We start from the raw sequence: 17,372 nt of genomic DNA, 5'->3' as shown, positions 1-17,372 counted from the left end.
TCGGTTGATGGCGTAGCAGGCGGTGTTGACCGCCTCGGCCCAAAACCGATCCGAAGTTTTGTACTCATCAAGCATGGTCCTTGCCATGTCCAATAGAGTTCTATTCTTCCTCTCCACTACACCATTTTGTTGAGGCGTGTAGGGAGAAGAGAACTCATGCTTGATGCCCTCCTCCTCAAGGAAGCCTTCAGTTTGAGAATTCTTGAACTCCGTCCCGTTGTCGCTTCTTATTTTCTTGATCCTTAAGCCGAACTCATTTTGAGCCCGTCTTAAGAATCCTTTTAAGGTTTTTTGGGTTTGAGATTTTTCCTGTAAAAAGAATACCCAAGTGAAGCGAGAGTAATCATCCACAATAACTAGACAGTACTTACTCCCGCCGATGCTTATGTAAGCGATCGGGCCGAATAGATCCATGTGTAGGAGCTCCAGTGGTCTGTCGGTCGTCATTATGTTCTTATGCGGATGATGGGTGCCAACTTGCTTTCCTGCTTGGCATGCGCTACAAATCCTGTCTTTCTCAAAATGAACATTTGTTAGTCCTACAATGTGTTCTCTCTTTAGAAGCTTATGAAGATTCTTCATCCCAACATGGGCTAGTCGGCGGTGCCAGAGCCAACCCAAGTTAGTCTTAGCAATTAAGCAGGTGTCGAGTTCAGCTCTATCAAAATTTACTAAGTATAGCTGACCCTCTAACACACCCTTAAATGCTATTGAATCATCACTTCTTCTAAAGACAGTGACACCTATATCAGTGAAAAGACAGTTGTAACCCATTTTGCATAATTGAGATACAGAAAGCAAATTGTAATCTAAAGAATCTACAAGAATAACATTGGAAATAGAATGGTCAGGAGATATAGCAATTTTACCAAGACCTTTGACCAAACCTTGATTTCCATCCCCGAATGTGATTGCTCTTTGGGGATCTTGGTTTTTCTCATATGAGGAGAACATCTTTTTCTCCCCAGTCATGTGGTTTGTGCACCCGCTGTCGAGTATCCAACTTGAGCCCCCGGATGCATAAACCTTCTTCTTTTTGCTGTCCTTTGCCATGAGGCACTTGTGGCCGACGTTGGGGAAGAGGAGTCCCTTGGTGACGGCGATGTTGGCGGCGTCCTCGTCGTCGGAGGAGTCGCTAGAACTTTCGTCGGAGTCCCACTCCCGACAAACATGGGCATCGCCGCCCTTCTTCTTGTAGTACCTTTTCTTCTCCTTTCTTCTCCCCTTCTTGTCGTCGCCCCTGTCACTATCACTTGATAATGGACATTTAGCAATAAAGTGACCGGGCTTACCACACTTATAGCAAACCTTCTTGGAGCGGGATTTGTAATCCTTCCCCCTCCTTTGCTTGAGGATTTGGCGGAAGCTCTTGATGACGAGCGTCATTTCCTCATTGTCGAGCTTGGAGGCGTCTATTGGTTGTCGACTTGGTGCAGACTCCTCCTTCTTCTCCTCCGTTGCCTTGAATGCAACGGGTTGAGCTTCGGATGTGGTGGCATCATCAAGCTCGTTGATCTTCCTCGAGCCTTCGATCATGCACTCAAAACTCACAAAATTCCCGATAACTTCCTCGGGGGTCATTTTAGTATATCTAGGATTACCACGGATTAATTGAACTTGAGTAGGGTTAAGGAAAATAAGAGATCTTAGAATAACCTTAACCATTTCGTGGTCATCCCACTTTACGCTCCCGAGGTTGCGTACTTGATTTACCAAGGTCTTGAGCCGGTTGTACATGTGTTGTGGCTCTTCCCCTTTGCGAAGCCGGAACCGACCGAGCTCCCCCTCGATCGTTTCCCGCTTGGTGATCTTAGTGAGCTCGTCTCCCTCGTGCGCGGTTTTGAGCACATCCCAAATCTCCTTGGCGCTCTTCAACCCTTGTACTTTGTTATACTCCTCTCTACTTAGAGAGGCGAGGAGTATTGTTGTTGCTTGAGAGTTGAAGTGCTCGATTTGGGCCACCTCATCCTCATCATAGTCCTCATCCCCTACTGACGGTACCTGTGCACCAAACTCAACAACATCCCATATGCTTTTGTGGAGCGAGGTTAGATGAAACCTCATTAAATCGCTCCACCTAGCGTAATCTTCACCATCAAAAGTTGGTGGTTTGCCTAATGGGACGGAAAGTAAAGGTGTATGTTTGGAAATGCGAGGGTAGTGTAGGGGGATCTTACTATACTTCTTGCGCTCTTGGCGCTTAGAAGTGACGGAGGGCGCATCGGAGTCGGAGGTCGATGTTGATGAAGTGTCGGTCTCGTAGTAGACCACTTTCCTCATCCTCTTGTGCTTGTCGCCTTTCCGATGCGGCTTGCGGGAAGAAGATTTTTCCTTCTTCTCTTTGTGGTGAGAAGAGGAAAACTTTTTCTCCTTCCGTTTGGAGGAGTCCTTCTTCTTCTCCTTCCTCTTGGTGCGGGACTCTTCCGATGAAGTGCTCCCGTGGCTTGTAGTGGGCTTTTCGCCGGTCTCCATCTCCTTCTTGGCGTGATCTCCCGACATTACTTCGAGCGGTTAGGCTCTAATGAAGCACCGGGCTTTGATACCAATTGATAGTCGCCTAGAGGGGGGGTGAATAGGGCGAAACTGAAATTTACAAATATAAACACAACTACAAGCCGGGTTAGCGTTAGAAATATAAAAGAGTCCGCGAGAGAGGGCGCAAAACAAATCGCAAGCGAATAATGAAGTGTGTGACACGCGGATTTGTTTTACCGAGGTTCGGTTCTTTCAAACCTACTCCCCGTTGAGGAGGCCACAAAGGCCGGGTCTCTTTCAACCCTTCCCTCTCTCAAACGGTCCCTCGGACCGAGTGAGCTTCTCTTTTCAAATCAAACCCGGGAACAAAACTTCCCCGCAAGGGCCACTACACAATTGGTGCCTCTTGCCTTGATTACAATGGAGTTTTGATCACAAGAACAAGTGAGAAAGAAAAGAAGCAATCCAAGCGCAAGAGCTCAAATGAACACGGCAAATCACTCTCACTAGTCACTAGGGTTTTGTGGAATTGGAGAGGATTTGATCTCTTTGAATGTGTCTAGAATTGAATGCCTAGCTCTTGTAAGTGGTTGAGAAGTGGGAAACTTGGATGCCATGAATGATGGGGTGGTTGGGGTATTTATACCCCCAACCACCAAACTTGACCGTTGGCTGGGCTGTCTGTTCGATGGCGCACCGGACAGTCCGGTGCACACCGGACAGTCCGGTGCCCCCTGCCACGTCATCATTGCCGTTGGATTCTGACCGTTGGAGCTTCTGACTTGTGGGCCCGCCTGGGTGTCCGGTGCACACCGGACATGTACTGTTTGCTGTCCGGTGTGCCAGCATGGGCGATTCTGACTCCTGTGCGCGCTGCGCGCGCATTTATTGCTCTGCAGAGAGCCGTTGGCGCGGAGATAGCCGTTGCTCCGGAGTCGCACCAGACAGTCCGGTGAATTATAGTGGACTAGCCGTTGGAGTTTCCCGAAGCTGGCGAGTTCCTGAGGCCGACCTCCCTTGGCGCACCGGACACTGTCCGGTGCACACCGGACAGTCCGGTGAATTATAGCCGAGTCGCCTCTGGGAATTCCCGAAGGTGACGAGTTTGAGTCTGAGTCCCCCTGGTGCACCGGACATGTCCGGTGGCACACCGGACAGTCCGGTGCGCCAGACCAGGGGTGCCTTCGGTTGCCCCTTTGCTCCTTTGTTGAATCCAAAACTTGGTCTTTTTATTGGCTGAGTGTGAACCTTTTACACCTGTATAATCTATACACTTGGGCAAACTAGTTAGTCCAAAGATTTGTGTTGGGCACTTCAACCACCAAAAATTATATAGGAACTAGGTGTAAGCCTAATTCCCTTTCAAGCAGCGATGAGGTCGGCATCGAGGTCAGAGGCGAGGGGGTCCTCCGGGGGTTCCTGAGAGCACCTAGAGGGGGGGGTGAATAGGTGATCCTGTGAAACTTGAAAACTTAAGCCACAAAACTTGGTTAATCGTTAGCACAATAATTGCCAAGTGGCTAGAGAGGAGTCAAAACACAATAACCACAAGAAATCAATCACAGAGATGACACGGTGGTTATCCCGTGGTTCCGCCAAGACCAACGCTTGCCTACTCCACGTTGTGGCGTCCCAACGGACGAGGGTTGCAATCAACCCCTCTCAAGCGGTCCAAAGACCCACTTGAATACCACGGTGTTTTGCTTGCTTATTCTCAATCCCATTTGCGAGGAATCTCCACAACTTGGAGCCTCTCGCCCTTACACTTGAAATTCACAAAGAAGCAAGGAGCAAGGGAGGGATTAGCAACGCACTCAAGACAAGAAATCACAGCAACACCACGCACACAAGTCGCAACGAGAGCTCACAACACAACTCAAAGAGTTCACTACTCAACTAGAGCTCAAATTGCTATCACAAAGAATCAAAGGCGCGGAATCGATGTCTTGGTGCTTAGGAATGTTGTAGGAATGCTTGGGTGTCTCCTCCATGCGCCTAGGGGTCCCTTTTATAGCCCCAAGGCAGCTAGGAGCCGTTGAGAGCAATCTGGGAAGGCAATTCTTGCCTTCTGTCGTCTGGCGCACCGGACAGTCCGGTGCACACCGGACACTGACCGGTGCCAGATTTCTTTCCTTAAATGGCGAAGTCGACCGTTGACAGACTTGGAGCCGTTTGCGCACCGGACATGTCCGGTGCACACCGGACAGTCCGGTGCTCCCTTCTAGCCGTTGGCTTGGCCACGTGTCCCGCGCAGATCGCGCGGCCGACCGTTGGCTCACCGGACAGTCCGGTGCACACCGGACAGTCCGGTGAATTATAGCCGTACGTCGCCGGTGAATTCCCGAGAGCGGCCAGTTCGCTCGAGCCAGCCTGGCGCACCGGACACTGCAGTCCGGTGCTCTCAGACTCAGCAGAGTCTTGGCTGCTCGAGCCAAGACATTTCCAATTGGATTTTTCCTGTTTCCAGCACTTAGACACAATACATTAGTCCACAAAACAATGTACTAAGTCTGAGAAACATACCTTTATCCTTGATTTGTACTTTGTCCACCTTTTTACACTTAGGCACTTGTGTTGGGCACTAAATCACCAAAATACTTAGAAATGGCCCAAGGGCACATTTCCCTTTCAATCTCCCCCTTTTTGGTGATTTATGCCAACACAACATAAAGCAAGTAGAACAAGTACAAAATCAATTCAAATAAGAACTCAAAGTTGTTTTGATTCAATTTGACATATATGGATCACTCTATGCCACCACTTGGTTTGTTTTTGCAAATCAAACTCAAATTCCTATCTCTAAGTCAAATCCACTTGTAGAGACATAAAGAGAGGTATTCCAAAGAAATTTGATCAAGGATTTCAAAAACTCCCCTTTTTCCCAAAAACTCCCCTTTTTCCCATAATCAACATTTCTCCCCACAAGAAGCCAACTTTTGACAAGAGAGACAATAAAAAAGTTTTGACAAACCAAAAGCTCTATTCTACTATTTTCAAAATTTCTCAAGTGGTAGCTGATCCATTTATCGCTTTGGCCTTTATTTTCTCCCCCTTTGGCATCAAGCACCAAAACGGGATTAATCTTGGCCCTTGAACCCCATTGCCTCACCAAAATCTCCAAAAAGAATACAAAGGCAATAAGAGAACATGAGATGAACTTGGAATAAGTTACCCTCTCATTGGTGTGCAGTGGAAGTCCTTCATGGTCCAAGTCCACCTTTTCCCTTTCAAACCTTCTTTGAGACTAAATCAGCAAACTCAAACACATGGTTAGTCTCAAAGGGTCAAGTTGTAACACATCTCCCCCTAAATATGTGCATCGCTTTGCAACGGACTTGTGAGGTCCAGGGAGTGTTTGTACAACTTGAGCACCATAGCTAAGCAACAAAATGCATAGGGAACATGATCAAAGGCATAAACACATGTATGCTATAATTCAATCCAGGTTCCGCGAATCTAAGACATTTAGCTCACTACGCAGCCTGCAAAAGGTCTTCTCATCTAGAGGCTTGGTAAAGATATCGGCTAGCTGGTTCTCGGTGCTAACATGAAACACTTCGATATCTCCCTTTTGCTGGTGGTCTCTCAAAAAGTGATGCCGGATGTCTATGTGCTTTGTGCGGCTGTGCTCAACAGGATTTTCCGCCATGCGGATAGCACTCTCATTGTCACATAGGAGTGGAACTTTGCTCAGATTGTAGCCAAAGTCCCTGAGGGTTTGCCTCATCCAAAGTAGTTGCGCGCAACACTGTCCTGCGGCAACATACTCGGCCTCAGCGGTGGATAGAGCAACGGAAGTTTGTTTCTTAGAGTTCCATGACACCAGGGACCTTCCTAAGAATTGGCACGTCCCCGATGTACTCTTCCTATCGACCTTACATCCAGCATAGTCGGAATCTGAATATCCAATTAGGTCAAAGGTAGACCCCTTAGGATACCAGATCCCGAAGCAAGGCGTAGCGACTAAATATCTAAGGATTCGTTTCACTGCCACTAAGTGACACTCCTTAGGATCGGATTGAAATCTAGCACACATGCATACGCTAAGCATAATATCCGGTCTACTAGCACATAAGTAAAGTAACGACCCTATCATTGACCGGTATGCCTTTTGATCAATGGACTTACCTCCTTTGTTGAGGTCAGTGTGTCCGTCGGTCCCCATCGGAGTCTTTGCGGGCTTGGCGTCCTTCATCCCAAACCGCTTTAGCAAGTCTTGCGTGTACTTTGTTTGAGAGATGAAGGTGCCATCCTTGAGTTGCTTCACTTGGAACCCAAGGAAGTAGTTCAACTCGCCCATCATCGACATCTCGAATTTCTGCGTCATTACCCTGCTAAACTCTTCACACGACTTTTTATTAGTAGAACCAAATATTGTGTCATCGACATAAATTTGGCATACAAAAAGATCACCGTCACAAGTCTTAGTGAACAGAGTTGGATCGGCTTTCCCAACCTTGAAAGCATTAGCGATTAAGAAATCTCTAAGGCATTCATACCATGCTCTTGGGGCTTGCTTAAATCCATAGAGCGCCTTAGAGAGCTTACACACGTGGTCGGGGTACCGTTCATCCTCGAAGCCAGGGGTTGCTCTACGTACACCTCCTCCTTGATCGGCCCATTGAGGAAAGCGCTCTTCACATCCATTTGGAACAACCTGAAAGAATGATGAGCGGCATATGCTAGCAAAATACGAATGGACTCTAGCCTAGCCACAGGAGCAAACGTCTCCTCAAAGTCCAAACCTGCGACTTGGGCATAACCTTTTGCCACAAGTCGAGCCTTGTTCCTCGTCACCACCCCGTGCTCGTCCTATTTGTTGCGGAACACCCACTTGGTTCCCACAACATTTTGCTTGGGACGAGGCACCAGTGTCCAAACTTCATTGTGCTTGAAGTTGTTGAGTTCCTCCTGCATGGCCAACACCCAGTCCGGATCTAGCAAGGCCTCTTCTACCCTGAAAGGCTCAATAGAAGAGACAAAGGAGTAATGCTCACAAAAATTAACTAATCTTGAACGAGTAGTTACTCCCTTGCTAATATCACCCAATATCTGGTCGACGGGATGATCCCTTTGAATCATCGCTCGAACTTGGGTTGGAGGTGCCGGTTGCGCTTCTTCCTCCATCACTTGATCATCTTTTGCTCCCCCTTGATCACACGCCTCCTGATGATGAACCAGTTCATCGTCTTAAGTTGGGGGATGCACCATAGTTGAGGAAGAAGGTTGATCTTGCTCCTTTTGTTCCTGTGGTCGTACATCACCAATCACCATGGTTCGTATAGCGGTCGTCGGAACATCTTCTTCATCTACATCATCAAGATCAACAACTTGCTCTCTTGGAGAGCCATTAGTCTCATCAAATACAACGTCGCTAGAGACTTCAACCAAACCCGATGATTTGTTGAAGACCCTATACGCCTTTGTATTTGAGTCATAACCTAATAAAAACCCTTCTACAGCTTTGGGAGCAAATTTGGAATTCCTACCCTTCTTCACTAGAATGTAGCATTTACTCCCAAATACACGAAAGTACGATACATTGGGTTTGCTACCAGTTAGCAGCTCGTATGAGGTCTTCTTGAGGAGGCGGTGAAGATAGACCCTGTTGATGGCGTGGCAAGCCGTGTTTACGGCTTCCGACCAAAAACACTCGGGGGTCTTGAACTCTCCAAGCATAGTCCTCGCCATATCAATGAGCGTCCCGTTCTTCCTCTCTACCACACCATTTTGCTGAGGTGTGTAGGGAGCGGAGAACTCGTGCTTGATCCCCTCATCCTCAAGAAACTCCTCCACTTGAAGATTCTTGAATTCGGACCCGTTGTCGCTCCTTATCTTCTTCACCTTGAGCTCAAACTCATTTTGAGCTCTCCTGAGGAAGCGTTTGAGGGTCCCTTGGGTTTCAGACTTATCCTGCAAAAAGATCACCCAAGTGAAGCGGGAAAAGTCATCAACAATAACTAGACCATACTTACTTCCTCCTATGCTCAGATAGGCGACGGGTCCGAAGAGGTCCATATGCAGCAGCTCCAGAGGTCTTGAAGTGGTCATGACATTCTTGCTGTGATGTGCTCCTCCCACTTGTTTACCTGCTTGACAAGCTGCACAAGGTCTATCTTTTTCGAATTGCACGTTAGTCAAACCTATCACGTGTTCTCCCTTTAGAAGCTTGTGAAGGTTCTTCATCCCCACATGTGCTAAGCGACGATGCCACAGCCAGCCCATGCTAGTCTTAGCAATTAAGCATGCATCTAGACCGGCCTCTTCTTTTGCAAAGTCAACTAAGTAAAGTTTGCCGTCTAATACACCCTTAAAAGCTAGTGAACCATCACTTCTTCTAAAGACAGACACATCTACATTTGTAAATAGACAATTATATCCCATATTACATAATTGACTGACAAATAGTAAATTATATCCAAGAGACTCAACTAAAAACACATTAGAGATAGAGTGCTCATTTGATATTGCAATCTTGCCTAAACCTTTCACCTTGCCTTGGTTCCCATCACCGAATATGATTGAATCTTGGGAATCCTTATTCTTGACGTAGGAGGTGAACATCTTCTTCTCCCTCGTCATATGGTTTGTGCATCCGTTGTCGATAATCCAACTTGAGCCCCCAGATGCATAAACCTGCAAGGCAAATTTAGGCTTGGGTCTTAGGTACACAACTCTTGTTGGGTCCTACAAGGTTAGTCACAATTTCCTTAGGGACCCAAATGCAAGCTTTATCACCCTTGCATTTTGCCCCTAATTTCCTAGCAACTATCTTCCTATCCTTTCTACAAATAGCAAAGGAAGCATTTAAAGCATGATAAATTGTAGAGGGACCATTCATAACTTTTCTAGGAACATGAACAATATTCTTCCTAGGCACATGATGAATATTTTTCCTAGGCATATCTCTACCATGCATATAGGAAGAACTGGAAGCATACATAGCATAAGAGTCATAGGCATGTGAATCAAAAGTATTACAACTCCTATGAGACTGTCTTCTATCATTGTACATAAAAGCATGGTTCTTTTTAGTATTACTTGCCATAGGGGCCTTCCCTTTCTCCTTGGCGGAGATGGGAGCCTTATGGCTTGTTAAGTTCTTGGCTTCCCTCTTGAAGCCAAGCCCATCCTTAATTGAGGGGTGTCTACCAATTGTGTAGGCATCCCTAGCAAATTTTAGTTTATCAAAATTACTTTTGCTAGCCTTAAGTTGGGCATTAAGACTAGCCATTTCATCATTTAACTTTGCAATAGAAGCTATGTGTTCACTACAAGCATCAATATCAAAGCCTTTACATCTATTGCAAATAACAACATTTTCTACACAAGTTGTTGATTTACTAGCTATTTCTATCTTAGCATTCAAATCATCATTAATGCTCCTTAAGCTAGAAATCGTCTCATGGCAAGAAGATAATTCACAAGAAAGCATTTCATTTCTTTTAAATTCTAAAGCATGAGATTTTTGTGCTTCTACAAATTTGTCATGTTCTTCATACAACAAATCTTCTTGTTTTTCTAAAAGCCTATTCTTATCATTCAAGGCATCAATTAATTCATTAATTTTATCTACCTTGGTTCTATCTAGGCCCTTAAATAAACATGAATAATCTATTTCATCCTCATCACTAGATTCGTCCTCACTTGAAGAAGCATAAGTAGAGTTTTGACTACATACCTTCTTCTCCCTTGCCATAAGGCATGTGTGACGCTCGTTGGGGAAGATGGATGACTTGTTGAAGGCGGTGGCGGCGAGTCCTTCATTGTCGGAGTCGGAGGAGGAGCAATCCGAGTCCCACTCCTTTCCTAGATGTGCCTCGCCCTTGGCCTTCTTGTAATTTTTCTTCTTTTCCCTCTTGCTCCCGTGTTCCTGGTCACTTTCATTATCGGGACAGTTAGCAATAAAATGACCAATCTTACCGCATTTGAAGCATGAGTGCTTCCCCTTGGCTTTGGTCTTGCTTGGCTGTCCCTTGCGTCCCTTAAGCGCCGTCTTGAATCTCTTGATGATGAGGGCCATCTCTTCATCATTAAGTCCGGCGGCCTCAATTTGTGCCACCTTGCTGGGTAACGCCTCCTTGCTCCTTGTTGCCTTGAGAGCAACGGGTTGAGGCTCATTGATTGGACCGTTTAGAGCGTCGTCCACGTACCTCGCTTGCTTGATCATCATTCGCCCGCTTACGAATTTTCCAAGGACTTCTTCGGGCGACATTTTGGTGTACCTGGGATTCTCACGAATGTTATTCACCAAATGAGGATCAAGAGCGGTAAAGGACCTTAGCATCAATCGGACGACGTCGTGGTCCGTCCATCGCGTGCTTCCGTAGCTCCTTATTTTGTTGATAAGGGTCTTGAGCCGGTTATATGTTTGTGTTGGCTCCTCGCCCCTTATCATCGCGAATCGTCCAAGCTCACCCTCCACCAACTCCATCTTGGTGAGCAAGGTGACGTCGTTCCCCTCATGTGAAATCTTGAGGGTGTCCCAGATCTGCTTGGCGTTATCCAAGCCACTCACTTTGTGATATTCATCCCTGCACAATGAAGCTAGAAGAACAGTAGTAGCTTGTGCATTCTTATGAATTTGCTCATTAATGAACATGGGACTATCCGAACTATCAAAGTGCATTCCACTCTCTACAATCTCCCATATACTAGGATGGAGAGAGAACAAGTGACTACGCATTTTGTGACTCCAAAATCCGTAGTTCTCTCCATCAAAATGAGGAGGTTTACCAAGTGGAATAGATAATAAATGAGCATTTGCACTTTGAGGAATACGAGAGTAGTCAAAAGAAAAGTTCGAATTGACCGGTTTCCTTCTCTCGTAGTCGTTGTGGTCGTCGTCCTTTTGGGAGGAAGTAGACTCATCGCTGTCGTCGTAGTAGACGATCTCCTTGATGCGTCTTGTCTTCTTCTTCTTCCCATCTTTGCGTCTGTGGCCCGAGCCCGAGTCGTTGGACTTGTCATCCTTTGGCTCGTTGACGAAGGACTCCTTCTCCTTGTCGTTGATCACGATTCCCTTCCCCTTAGGATCCATCTCTTCGGGCGATTAGTCCCTTTGTGAAGAGAACGGCTCTGATACTAATTGAGAGCACCTAGAGGGGGGGGGGGGTGAATAGGTGATCCTGTGAAACTTGAAAACTTAAGCCACAAAACTTGGTTAATCGTTAGCACAATAATTGCCAAGTGGCTAGAGAGGAGTCAAAACACAATAACCACAAGAAATCAATCACAGAGATGACACGGTGGTTATCCCGTGGTTCGGCCAAGACCAACGCTTGCCTACTCCACGTTGTGGCGTCCCAACTGACGAGGGTTGCAATCAACCCCTCTCAAGCGGTCCAAAGACCCACTTGAATACCACAGTGTTTTGCTTGCTTATTCTCAATCCCGTTTGCGAGGAATCTCCACAACTTGGAGCCTCTCGCCCTTACACTTGAAATTCACAAAGAAGCAAGGAGCAAGGGAGGGATTAGCAACGCACTCAAGACAAGAAATCACAGCAACACCACACACACAAGTCGCAACGAGAGCTCACAACACAACTCAAAGAGTTCACTACTCAACTAGAGCTCAAATTGCTATCACAAAGAATCAAAGGCGCGGAATCGATGTCTTGGTGCTTAGGAATGTTGTAGGAATGCTTGGGTGTCTCCTCCATGCGCCTAGGGGTCCCTTTTATAGCCCCAAGGCAGCTAGGAGCCGTTGAGAGCAATCTGGGAAGGCAATTCTTGCCTTCTGTCGTCTGGCGCACCGGACAGTCCGGTGCACACCGGACACTGTCCGGTGCCAGATTTCTTTCCTTAAATGGCGAAGTCGACCGTTGACAGACTTGGAGCCGTTGGCGCACCGGACATGTCCGGTGCACACCGGACAGTCCGGTGCTCCCTTCTAGCCGTTGGCTTGGCCACGTGTCCCGCGCAGATCGCGCGGCCGACCGTTGGCTCACCGGAAAGTCCGGTGCACACCAGACAGTCCGGTGAATTATAGCCGTACGTCGCCGGTGAATTTCCGAGAGCGGCCAGTTCGCTCGAGCCAGCCTGGCGCACCGGACACTGTCCGGTGCACCACCGGACAGTCCGGTGCTCTCAGACTCAGCAGAGTCTTGGCTGCTCGAGCCAAGACATTTCCAATTGGATTTTTCCTGTTTCCAGCACTTAGACACAATACATTAGTCCACAAAAAATGTACTAAGTCTGAGAAACATACCTTTATCCTTGATTTGTACTTTGTCCACCTTTTTACACTTAGGCACTTGTGTTGGGCACTAAATCACCAAAATACTTAGAAATGGCCCAAGGGCACATTTCCCTTTCAGTTCCACAGAGGCGACCGGCGGGCGACCGAGGAGGCGCTGCGTGGTGGCCATCTGGGTGGTCAGAGCGGCACCCAGGGCACGCTCACGCTCCAGGGCGAGGGAGGCGGCGCGCTCGCGCTCCCGCGAGGCCGTCACAGCCGCCTGGATCGTAGCGAGGGTGTCGCCGAGTGTGGAGTCGGTACCGGGGGGGTGCCGCGAGGGCAGGAAACCCCGGTGGAGAGCCTCGACGGAGGGCCGGGGAAGAGACGTCGCGGAGGGGCCTGAGGCCGACGATGTAGGGAGCCTCGGCATCTGCCAGGGAGCGGCCGGGGCCCATGGGGTGGGTCTGGCCGGCAGCAGGCAGGCCCAGGGAGGCGATGCCGGCAGCCAGGGAAGCGGGGGCCGCGCCCAGGCCCGCGGCCAGGGGTGGGTGCCCCAGGCCGGCGGTGTGCGCGTCCGGGGGGAGGTCCGCCATGGGTCAGAGGGCGCGGCGGCGGGCAGCAGAGGGCTGCTGGCGGCGGCGGCGAAGGGGGAGGAGGGCGCGGGCGAGCGTGCTGTGCGAGCACGAGGGAGGAACAGGGAGCAGGAGGCGCGGGTGACGTGCCTGCGCAGAGGGAGAGGAAGGAGACGCCGGCGGCTGGGCAGGGAGGGAGGGGGAGGAGGCGCCGGCGGCTGGGATGGAGGGAGGAGAGGAGAGGCGGGTGCAGGGCGTCGGGCAGCAGGGGCCGGTGGTCCTGGCGGCGGCACCAGGCGTGGCGAGGACGGGCGCCGAGGACGTGGTCTCCGGGGAGCAACGGCCGCGCAGGGGCGGCAGCCCTGGGCGCGATGGGAAGCAGGGGCGGCGGCCCTGGGTGGGACGGGAAGCAGGGGAGGGCGGCGCGCCGGGGAGGAAGAAGCGCCGGCGGCTGGAGCCGGTGGCTGGGTGGTGGCCGGTCGGTTGGCAGAGAGGAAAAAAAAAGAAAACCCTAAACCTAGCTCTGTGATACCATGTTGGAAACTGAACCCATGCCCCTAACCAGAGATGGGGAGTAGTATTAATAGACTTAGTAACTGGGCCAGACCCATTACAGTGAGGGGTGAGACGGTAATTACAAGGGGAACACCCCAAACCCTAGAATCCTAGACGGGTAGTCTAACAATTTCTATCATCATATTTTGATACAAAAGATCTTAGAGAGGCATCTTATGTCTTAGGAATGATATTCATCGAGATATAAATAAAGTGGTATTAGGTCTATTTCAAAAGACATATGTACAAAATATTCTTAAGGAATTTAGTATGCATGCATGCAACCGTGCACCTGCTCCAGTAGTCAAGGGCAATAAGTTGGGTGTAATCAAGGCCCTAGGAACCAATATGATATTGATAGTATGAAATCAATTCCATATGCTTTAACTATCAAAAGCATAATTTATGCTCAAATATGCACTCTTCTTGACTTGCATTCACAACAGAGATGTTTGGTAGATTTAGAAGAATCTAGAGATAGAACACTAAAACCCCGCTAAAAAGTCTTGCGGTATTTGCAAGGTACAGAATGGCTCATGTTAACATAAATAAAATTGAGTAGTCTTGAGATTATAAGATACTTAGACTTATATTATGTGGCATATGAATATAATATAATGCCCACATCATGTTACATATTCACACTCATAGGAGAAGTTATATCATGGAAAAGCTCAAAACAAACTAACGCTACATTATTGGCGAATTGAAGTATCAAAAAAATTTATTCCAATTTCTATATCACCTTTGGAAAGAATTAGAATATAATAAAAATATTTAAAATAATCTTAGCATAAATATTCTATAATATTCTTGAACTAAATATCCATATTGGTTTAATTTAATTGAAATAAAACATTTATTTGCAGTGAAAACTTATCTAAAATTGTAAACTTCTGCATTAAAACACAACTCAAAAAATACTATCTTGATCTTCCATCAAGCATGATCTTAAATAACGCTTAAGATTAATATACAATCATTTATAAAATTGTTACTCTTAAGAAAATACCATAAAATAAATAAAAAATTCACTATGCTTCACTTTGCTTTGACCAAAACCAAACCATTCGGTCCAGATGATGGGTATAAAATCAATTTTTTGTTCGCTCGAAAATTCTAATTAGTTCTCTCCCTCTCCCCAACTCTCTCGACTTCTCCCTCCCTAAGCACCTCCTTCCTTTGTCTTCTTCCACAACTTCGGTAAAAAGATAAAGACTGCTTAGTACTAGCGTGACTTACATGGCCCCTCGTCGGTGAGCATGTCGCCGTTGAGCGGTCTCGTGGCCGTGTCCTAAGGCTCACACACATCTTTGCACCCAAGACCAATAGTCGTGTTGCCTATTCTCATGACTTGTCGGTGTCTTCTACGACCAAGGTAAATCTTAAGAATCACTTCTCTTTCCTTTATCTACTTGAGTGGTCCGAATTTAGGGGATTAGGGTTAGGGTTTTGGGATTTGAGGATACCGGGATATAATTACAAAGTGGGTTCTATTTTTCTTTTTCTCGTCCTCTACTTGTTGTTCTAATGGGGTAGGAACATGAATCTGAGTCTTAGGAGGGGTTTTGCTTGGATTCATCCTAAAATTGAAGGTAACGAAGCATCTAGGGTTAGAGTCAATGCCCAAAATCTAGTTCTATCACCACTGTGAGACTTCTAGGACCCTAGCTTGCAATTCTAGCCACTAGAAACTATAGAACATAGGGTTATACCTTCAGAGTTTTAGGAAGACACTATAACAGTCGGATTCCAGTGGGCTAGGACTGATGCACACGATAACGGTGCACTTTCTTTTACTAACCGTGTAAAGACTAGATCGAATCTCATGTGAGTGTATGGCATACGTTTGTTCGCATATCGGTCCTTGCTATTTATGTATGTGGTGTTGACGTGGACACGAGTTCTCTATATGACTCAATCCACTCACAAGTCATATGAGATCAATCCGATAGTTATGTATTTCACGCAATGATTTTTTCTAGAAAATTCTTCAAATCAAACAAGATTAACACAAATGATTTCTTCTCCATTTTGTAATTATTTGTTTGATAGAGGTGCTTCATGATTACTTATAGATTACGTAAACCTTTATTACGGTGTAGAAAGCAGAAAGGCAGCAAACCTTTAGATTGGGGCGTCGCCATCGTTAGTTCAGCGCTGGCCGTTCGCATCGCCTTCTGAATATGGTTGTTAAATGTCTGTCTAAAATTGCAACATTTTTTTAATGTTGCCAAAGCGATGTCAAGCAAAGTAGCATATTCGTGAAAGTTGAAACTGGGTAGCTGAAACAGTGTCTTAGCTTCATCCGCACCAGCCACAAGCCCACAACTCCATTTGCGATGCATGCTGTGATCTGAACCTATCAGGAATACGCATCGTTATGTGCTGTGCGGCCTGTGCGTAGAGCTTGTAGTGAACGCTACAGAATATAATTCCCCTTAACCTTGGTTCCTTGAAAAGAGAAGTCGCCCATTCTCAAGCTGGCCACTGGCATCTTGCTTTTTTTAAATAGTTGAAGATTAGGATAAAATCCAAGATACCATTTATTACCATTGCCAATATATGCCCCCGCTAGCTCTTTGCAATCTGCATCAGCCACTCCATTTGCGATGCATGCTGTGACCTGACCCATTCAGGAATCCGCATTTTTATATGCTATGGTGAACCCTACAGAATACTATACCACTTAATCTTGCTTCCTGAAAAGAAAGGTCTCTCACGTTCTCAAGTTGACCGTTGGCATCTTTCTTTTGGAAAACAATTGAAATTTAGGACAAGATCAGAGTTACTCATGTACTACACCCGTTATCGAATATTTGTCGCACGCTATTCCATTTTTTAGCTAAACAGCGATAATAAAAAAACAGAGGAAGTATTATGCCCCAGGTAGCTGTGACTGCCTCCCAATGTGCTCCATAATTTCAGACTCGGTGCATGATATTATTGCATAGACTATTATTTAATTATGACTTCTTTTGACATGCCAACCGACAGAACCAATTCCTTGCTTAATCTTTGATCGATGAGCACGCACCATCGACAGTCTGATTGGAAGTGTTAACACGAAGGTTGATCCAGCCCGGACGATTGGATGCTCCGGGCTAACATCAGAAATGACGCAAGGGTGACATTGGGTTTTTATTTCATTTTTCTTCCGATTGGAAGGCTCAAAATCCCTCCTTTCTCAGTTGCTGTACTTCAGCACTGAACTGTAGGAGTAAACATATACTTCACGTAACATAATGTTACAAATTGTATATCGGTACTAATCCTTGAGAGTTGTCACTACTACAACATTATTTTTATCTGTCGTTTGAATCAGTTTTTCCAATGGAGAGAATTATGGATCTGGAACACTCTTGTTACACTTTGTTCTGAGTAACACTGAGATGAGAATGGGCCCATTGATTATTCAACCGTTATACAGGGTCTAATGTTCCGAGCTCGAATATGACAATAAAATCTAGAGATGAGCTATTTCTTAATCAATTCTTATAATTTTGAGAATAGATTGCTACCTATGGACATTATGCTGCTTAGGGATTTTGGAGGGGTCCATAAAGTACTTGGGGGAGAGGCGTGAAT

The 17,372-nt window shown here is 46.6% G+C and overlaps 1 long non-coding RNA gene across 1 annotated transcript; it reads left to right on the top strand.

Moving 5' to 3' along the window:
• Nucleotides 1-14,925: 14,925 nt before the first annotated feature.
• LOC109940887 (uncharacterized) lies at nucleotides 14,926-17,105 on the top strand. Its single transcript, XR_002263612.1, has 2 exons — nucleotides 14,926-15,162; nucleotides 16,782-17,105. It is a non-coding gene; the product is annotated as an uncharacterized lncRNA (long non-coding RNA).
• Nucleotides 17,106-17,372: the final 267 nt, after the last annotated feature.

The sequence above is a fragment of the Zea mays genome, chromosome 7 (genome assembly GCF_902167145.1).
Source record: "Zea mays cultivar B73 chromosome 7, Zm-B73-REFERENCE-NAM-5.0, whole genome shotgun sequence".
Taxonomy (NCBI): Eukaryota; Viridiplantae; Streptophyta; class Magnoliopsida; order Poales; family Poaceae; genus Zea; species Zea mays.
Note: the sequence above shows the minus strand (reverse complement) of the source record. Positions and strands in the feature narration are given on the sequence as shown.